Source organism: Cucumis sativus, unplaced genomic scaffold, assembly GCF_000004075.3.
Source record: "Cucumis sativus cultivar 9930 unplaced genomic scaffold, Cucumber_9930_V3 scaffold69, whole genome shotgun sequence".
Taxonomy (NCBI): Eukaryota; Viridiplantae; Streptophyta; class Magnoliopsida; order Cucurbitales; family Cucurbitaceae; genus Cucumis; species Cucumis sativus.
This window is the reverse complement of record NW_022279561.1, coordinates 41,333-50,768: the sequence shown is the minus strand read 5'-3', so window position 1 is coordinate 50,768 and position 9,436 is coordinate 41,333.

Genomic DNA, 9,436 nt, shown 5'->3' with positions numbered 1-9,436 from the left:
TAGCTAATCTTTATTTGTTTAATTTTTTACATATGGTTCAATCATATGTTTTTTCTATATATTTTCGACACTCGATTGTGGTATCAATAACATAAAAACTTCACACGCGTTGTATATATTAAAACTTTATGCATGTAACTTTTATATCTAAGGTAAACATACAAAACACCTACATTTTATAACGATAGTAAAATTGCAATGTTAAAATCGTGCATAGTAAATAAGCATACATTACACACATGCACGCACGCAAAATATGTACTCTCACATGTGTATAGAATGTATGAGTGAAAATGCATAGAAAAATAAGTAATTATAACTTGGATAGTTTTAGGTTGGTCATCAAGGTTTAATTTTTTGTGTGACATTTTGTATCAACGTAAATTATGGTTTATTATGTATGTATGTGTGTCGTTGGTTTGTTGATTTATAATATTTCTATCTAACATACACGTAAACACATAGGATAAAATACTGCAGAATTAATGCATAATTTGGAGAAAAAATACATCTAAAAATGCATCAATATTTAAAAATTTATATGTATTATATAGTTTTTTCTTTTGAAATATGAAATGTCCATTTCTCCTTTTTAATTCTTTGGTTGCACATGGTTTTGGGAGTTGTTGAGACTTTTAATTCGTAGTTAGGTTTTGGATGTTATTAATGTTGATCATTGTCATCATGGTTCGATTTCAAGGTTTTATAAAGTTTTCTTTCAAAAAAAAAGTCTCTCCTATGAAAAATAGATAAATTTTGAAAAATATTATGTCTCTACTATTAACTTTTAATGTAATTTTTTATCATATATGTAAATTGATAAATTGAATTAAGAAAGCAAATATTCATAAGAAAAACTAAGTTGTTAAATAATAAAAGATGTTATACTTTCGTGAGATTCTCATGGGTAGAAATTTAATTTGTTTAAATTTTTTTCATTAAATAGAGTGCATTACATTTTTAAATATAACAAAATAAACTAAAATATAATAAAATTTCAAATTTATCAATAATCATAGAATATAAAATTTTAGTATATTTTGAAAATATTTTTAATAGTTTTATCATTATTCCTATCATTTTTTTATTTATTTATTTTTTAAAAAATAAAATGGATTACATGTAGAAATTGAAAAGTAAACTATTACAAAATAAATAAACAACCATTGAAATATAATGATATTTTCTTTTATTGAAGGTAAATCAGGAGGAAAACAATGCTTTCTCATAGATTTTTTGAATTTGAGGCAAAACTAAAGGACAATTTAATTTGCTCTATTCTTTTCTCATTTCCTTCACTCCTTTTAAGAGGCAATATTGTGATGCATTCAAAATTTTCACATAAAGGGTCAGAAATTCATAAAAATTTAAATAATTTAAAATTAGAAAAAACCAATACATATATAAATACGTGTATTGTAAATTTAGAAAAAACAAGAAAAATCAATTAACCATACCCCTACCACATGCCAAAGATCACATAATTTGATCATTTGAGAAAACAAAATGTATAAATATATATTAAAGACAATTATTATTCAAGGACCCACCGTGATACGTTCTAAATCCGCATGAGAAGTCTTTCTAAATGGAATATAAAACAAAATCATATAGAGATATCGATATCATACCATTGTGAAATATTAGAATCGAAATAATAACCTAATTTGTCTCTTTTTGACCAAGAAAGAATAACAATTAAATTAAAAACTATCTTTTTCCAACTTCCAACAAATTAAAGAGTGGGTTTTGCACATAATCTAGTCAACACTGACTATACTCTTCTACCCCTCATGGACCCCAACTAAAAAAAATTAAATTTTATATATTTGAATACATTCAATAAATATTTTTGATTATAATTGATGAGTTGGGTAAATTTTGTATTGTTGTGCTTTTGGTTTGGAAAGGATTGGTCAAAGGATATGTATATATAAGGAACTATAATATTGTACAACTCTTTAATGGGATAAGTTATTCACCATTGTAATACAATAAATATCCAATTACCTAACACTTCAATTAAACTTAGTTTCATCCATCTTAATCTATTTCATTCACTTAACTTCCAAAAAATAAAAAAAATAAAGAATCTTATATGTGTATGATCGATCAAACATTTAGTGTATTTTTTTTTCTTTCTAAAGTTTGTCATTTTTCCTTTTAAATTATAGTAAGTTAATCTTTACTTATTATGTTTAATTGATAGGTTATTATTTTATGGTTTTTGTATACCTGTGACGTCTTAGCTAAGTTTTGAAACAAAAAAAGACTTTTCAAGATTGAAAATTTTGGAGGATAAATTTAAAGTTAAAAAATGGGTGTATTGTGTGAATATACATGAACCATATTTTTGAAATGAGGGATCATTAATAATATTATTGTTAAAAATGTTTAAGATATGGAAACTATATTATAAATGATAATGAATAAAAATTAAAGAAAAAGAAAGGTTTAGGTAGCAAATTAATTAGTTTGCAAAATAATGTTTAATATTTGAAAGTAAAATAATGATACAAAATAATATTAATAATAAAATGAGGTGACCACATGCATGTTTGAAATGGAAAGAAAAAGTCTTAAGAAGGGTTGAAAGAGGTAAAGATATTCAACCTTTGAACGACTCATCTCTCTATTCATAATTGATTGAATGGTTAGTTTTTTGAGTACACGAAATGCTTTCTTCTTCTCTTTTTTTTTCAAATATATCAACATGGTTGAATGTATTTATAAAATTTAAAAAATATCACAATCTATCAAATGATAGAATTACGAAAGTTACTATTATTTATGTCTATATGTATCATGATAGACACAAATATATAGTACGTAGTTTATCTGGTCGTATTTGTAAATGTTTTTAGAAACTTTGTTATTTAAAACAATTTAATTTATCATTGTTGATTTTTTTACCATTACCAACTTTTTGTTAGTCGTCAATTTCAAATCTTAAATGTTGTCTCATGATTAACACAATTTGCTAGGGATTGTTTCCAGAAAATCCGATTTGTTCGAAACAACAAAACGTCTGTTTTTCTGTCATTAGAAATTCAATAAGCTATTAATATTTTTCTTCTAAAAACTTCATAGTAGTTATTGATTAGATTCATGAAGTTGCTGTAAACTAATAATTTTTGGGTGTATTTTGTATTTCTATCGTGATAAATCACACAAACCATAACTTTTAATGAGACAAATATTAGAAAATCATGTCATCCAACATAATTGAAGTCTATATTCTTAATTAAAAGATGAGAAGTTCAAATTTCTCTAACCTCAATCATAACGTGGTAAAAAATTAAAAACAAAAATAGGTTTAGTTTTGAAAAACCAAAAAAAAAAAAAAAAAACACTTATCATCAAACAAAACTTTAGATTTCAAACTGGAACGTTTAATCAACTCGATCGTATTACATATATATATATATCCACCATATCGCTTCAATGTTACGTTATTTTCTCGTAGTACACAGTATATATAGAATGGCATGAACCATATATATGTTTGTAAAAGTGTAGTAGATTTGTCTCATTCTATACAATATTCTAGATTTGTCTAATATATTATGAGAATGACCAATATCTCAAAAGAAAATGTATTTATATAATATGTTTTTACTACGGCCTTCTTTTGTTTTTGGATAAAAGTATTCAGTATGTGATTCTCAATACTCCATTTATAAACAATCCATTAGAGTGTTTTTCATACCACATGGTATTGTTTTTCAAATAAATTTTATTCATTAACCATTTTATAAAAAATTACTCATACCATATAAACTCAACCTAAACATAACTCAAATGACTTAAAACATAAAAATAATCTAAAGGTTTAAACAAATATACCTACTCATTAACAATATAAAACATGCCAAACTTTTGTTACGTGTATTTATTTAGGTCAAATATGTGACTTTGAATGGAAATATGAATAACTATGTATAAATGTCAGAGAATTCCACCCAAAAATAATCAAGAGAGGTATCTAGCTACCCTCATTTCTACATTTAGCTTAGAAGTTGGTATCTTCATTGTCTTTGGCTCTAACTTTTTGTTTATCATGTGCATATGACGTATACAATGAGCTAATGTCTATTTTTCCAAAATTAATGTTGACCACAAAAAAGAAAAGGTAGAAATTAAAAAACACCAAATGAGACCCAAAGAAAATATTCCCTTCTAGAGCTAACTAGTTATTTGTTTAGTAGAGCATGTGACAAGGTGTCAAGGACAATTAAGTAAGTTGGTATCTTCATTCATATATATATATCATATTTTGATTTTGATGTGTAAGGCTATGTTTGATCATTATTTTATTTTTTGTTCTTATTTTTTAAAATCAAACATGCATATTAATTTCTTCCTCATCTATCTTTCTTCGATACAATAATCTTGAAAAAAATAGTCAAATTCCATAGACAAAAATAACTTTTTTAGTTTTCAAATTTAGTTTTTAGTTTTTAAACCATAAGTAGAATATAGATAACAAAGAAAAGAAAGAAAGTTATAGACCACGGTTAATTTTTTCAAAATAGAATGGTTATCCAAATATGCCATGTACCAACTTTTATTTTAATTTCAACTTATTAATGATTTTGGGCTTCAAGTACATATACTATTAATATGTCAATATGAACATGAATTTAAATCAAAGAATTAAAGTATAAAAGTAATATAGTAAAGACAAATAATAATTATATTTTTTAAAAAAGTTTAAAGTCCAAGTATCATTTTTTTGAAAAGGTTGAAAAATAAGATTTTGAGAATGTGTGTGTAACATAAACATAGAAAGTTGGTATTAAAGTTTCAAAAGAATATAACATAGTCCACATTCTCCAAATCAATAGCAATCAAATATACAACTCAAAGATTTTGAACCAGATGTTTGATTGGAATATTACTCTTCAAAATGATCAGCTAATATATATAATCAATAATCTTGAAGATACGTAAAGCTAGATGAAGACAATTCGTATTCATTTCCCCAAAAGTGCTCCCATGTACTAAAGATATATAATTAATCCAAATCTTATAAGAGATTTGGATCTATGGGCATGGATTGTTGGAAATGATCTATAAAAATACATGTTAAAAAGAGAAAAAACAAAAGGCTCTCTAGCTTTTCAAAATATAAATATTTTTATAAAAATAAAAAATACGACCAAATGTTTACGATGGAAGAATAAATTAAGGTAGAAGAATTCAAATCACATACCTATTGATTGATAACACATATCGTAAATTAGTTAAACTATATCTAATTTAATAGTTATAGAAAATTTTGATATTAGAATATAAAAGCAATGATTAGGTACAACCTAATTCTTTTACTTTTATCTACTTAAAAAAGTTTAAAGTGTCACATGATATAGTTTTACTAAATGTTAGTCAATCTATACAATGTCGAGATAGTCCGACTGCTTAGCTTGTTCAAATAATTTTTTAAAACAAAGTATGTATTATAATAGTTGAAAACGTGAGGAAAAGATGAAGAAGAAAAGTATTAGGAGGAGAATCATGGCCAACTTGGAAGAGAATCCCAAGTCAAAATGTTCATTTTTTTGTTTGTCTTAAGAAAAAGAAAATTATTATAATCTCTCTTTGAATGGAAGTCACTAACTTTTTTTGAAGGGTCATTATAAATCTTGACCCTTTTGTTTTTCACTTTATTATTTATCATTGCCAACCAATTAGTTTCATTGTATTTGGACTTTCCTATGGGAACTTGATAATAATAATTGGACAATCAATGAGTTAATACCTCCCCACTTTCTCTTCAATGTGAAACTCTATTTCTATTTCTCTCTCTCTCTCTTTCACTTATATAGGAAAATTGGCATATTTTTACCCTTAAATGATATATATAATCATATTTTGTTTAGTTTAATTGTAGTTACTATATTTTTATTTTTATTTATATATATATTTAAAAATATCTTAAATTTAATTTATTAGATAACCAAAAATATAAAGATTAAAATTAAACAAAGGAATCGTATATTCATTGTAGAATCCTAAATTTATATATATAGTAGTTTCGATAGGCACGTTGTTGATATAATATCACGAAGTACTTTTTGTTCAATGTAATTATTATTTAATTAGTATCTACTCATCAACCATCATTTGTTTTTTTGACTTAGTTGGATTTAGTCATTTGGATGCCAATTGTTCTAAATGAAGCATCAATTTTTAATTCAATGAGTGATCGTTAACTTTAAAAAGATAGTATGGATGAAAAATATATATCTATACACTAATTAAAATCAAAACTAAAAAGCTTGATAAGATTAGATAGATATATCGTTGTCTAATTAAAAAGAAAAAAAAATACTAATCAATAGTTATAAAATAGGTCGTGAGCATTTAGGAGCCATTTGAATATAGTCCACTTCATGTCTAGAGCACAAAATATGATAACGACGTTTGTAACTGACAATTAAGTATAATCAATATCATATTAAAATCTTGCTCGCTAAAGTATTTATTATCTTTTACTTACACTTTTTTTTATTATGGTGTTTAATATTTCACAATCAAACACAAATATTTAGTTTATATCTCAAACACAGACTATTATAATTAACTTAATTAAAATAGTCTACACTCCTAATACTAACTTTTATTATCAACTAACTACAATGATCAACTAAGTGATTCAAACACCTTTTTGTATCTGGAAACAAATTTTTAAACACTTACTGGACGTTTGAGGCGAGAGGCAAGTTATAAGGCGTCTTAAGTTATTATCGTTATTTTGGATTAAAATAGCTTGTGTTTAAGAATGTAGATTGTTTTAGTTTCGATTGTAATAATATGTACTTAATGTATAAACTATTTTAGCTAGTTTAAAAATAACATAGTAATTAACCACTATAGCAAATAATTATAAAAATGATAAATGTAAAATAGTAAAAACGGTATCAAACTAAGAGTTTTGAAATAATGTATATGTGGGTGGTTGAGAACACTTAACTAATATTTATTGAAATAAGAGAGGATTATTAGATAATCAGTAGTATTATAATTATTTTCATAAGGCTCATCACTATTTTTTCTCTGTTTTTGGTAAGTGCTATTTTGTTTGAGATATGGATCCATTAATCAACTTACCATTTTATTTATCTCTAAATTATAAATCTCCATTCAAATGAATCTTCATCACTAATGAATATTGTGTAAAACCAAAATTTAAAATCTCAATATCAGCAAAATTATTCAACTCTCAATTCCTACGTGGATGAAAACATCAACTACATTATTTTTATTCAGTTGCTTACTTTATTTTTCTTCTTTATCTTTAGTAACAAATAATAATATGTCAATGAAAATTAATACATGAAATATCCTCATAACTTTTTTTCTTTTAAAAATATGATTTGACCCGAGATAATGTAAGGGAAAAAAAGTGGAAAATATTGAAGTTAAGATTGGAGGATTAAATAAAGAAACAAAAAAAAATGACATATTTAGTTAATTTGAAATTGGGATTATATTATAATAATGATGATAGGGATGCCGACAACGTGGAAGTCCATCATATCTATCTGGACCTTACTATGAAAACTCTTCCTTTTCTTTTTCTTTTTAACTATTTTCAGTTGCCATTATTTTCTTTTTTTCTTTTTTCTTTTATTCAAATATCCAATCAACCTTCTTCCTCATTCCTTTTTCCATCTTGACATGATAATACTAAAAGGAAAAGAAGAAAAGAAAACTACTTTTTTTCTTTAATTGTATTTTTCTATACAAACAGATAGAGAGAGAGGAAAAGAGACTTTTAATGAGATAGATGTTTAATTTTTAGAATGTGGCACTAAATAAACCCATATGCAAAAGGAACCACTCCTTATGTTTTAAATTTCAATCTGTTTATTTGCATGCATTGTTTAAAAATTTGTACATACCGACCTGTATTATTTTTAAAATAAAACATTTTTGGAACTTGATTTTCTTTTTATATATTATAAAATTTATCTCATTATCTTCAACTATTATACCAAGTTTATGAATTTTAAACTATGGGTTGGTTATTACCTTTACCATTTATATTGACAATGATACTCCAACAAGGTTGATAAATATTTTTATTTATAATTCAAAATTGGATGATACATCAAATGAGGTTTATGGTTTAACTTTCTTTCTTTTAGTTTTTTTTTCAAATTTACATGTCACTTTTTAAATGGATCATAATCTCAACTACGATTTCATATTAGATAAACATACAATTTAATCATAAAATCAATTAACATTCTATAAAATGGACAAAAAATCCTACTGAAACTGACTTTTTGAGTTTGAAATGACAATAATATCTAAATTTAATTAGTATGTGAGTTTTTATAGAAAAGAATGATAAAAGAAAAGTAAAAGAAAGAAAAAAGAATGCGATTACACGAAAGGTTGAGAGATTGATTCGCTGGAAAAGGGGAGAAAAACCATAAGCATAGACGTAGACATGAAAAGACATTGTTTTCAAATTTTTTGACACAATTTTTTGATGGGAATTGCCGACTGTCATCATATGTTAAATATATAAACTTTTTTTTTTCAGAGAGATAAGAATTTCAACTTTTTGTTTATTAATAATTAAATAATACAATGATAGAAGTACCCAAATGATGGATTTAATTAATCATATGGCCTCCCCCTTTTAAGCTACCCATCATAGTAAACAATATATTGTAAAAGGTTGGAAATATTGAAATTTATAATAGTATAATAAGTAATAGAAACATATCAAATTGTGATTTGAACTCTTTCAAAAACTTTAGAGTTTATTCTAGTTAAAGTATTTAAAAAAATAATTTTTTTGATGCTCGAACAGTCTCTTACTAAATTAGGTATTGGAGGGTTGTGGAATGTTTAGACATTTTTTGTTTTGTAGTTTACATTATTTTTTAATTTTTAGTTTATTGTCAAATTGAAAGTTTAATTGTGTGTTTTCTCTTGTCTAAATTTTAACATCAATATTTATATAGAGAAATATGTAGTTACACTCTACTTTTATTTTAAATTTCAATTAAAATGAAAAAAAGAAAAGTGGTTGGTAATTTCTTTTGAAATAGAAGGGAAATCAACGTTTCATTCAAAACCTTTTTAATCACTTCTAACGATTGGTAATGCTTGTATTTCAATATGAGAGGAACGAAAAAATGGCATAATATAGTAAAGACACTTATTTGTAAAAAGACAAAAAAAAACCAAAGAAAAGAAAGTTTAAAAGTATGAAGTTTTAAATTGTATCTCAATTTCTCATGGTGAGATTAAATTAAAGTCTCTAAATCAAAATATGATAGTTATTCAACTACGTTAAAACGTAGTTTACATATAAGATTTCTATCAATATTACATGTCATTTGATTACATGTAAATCTCATTGCAACAAAGTTAATTATTTTTGTTACGTAGATACGGACAAAATTAATCCTTT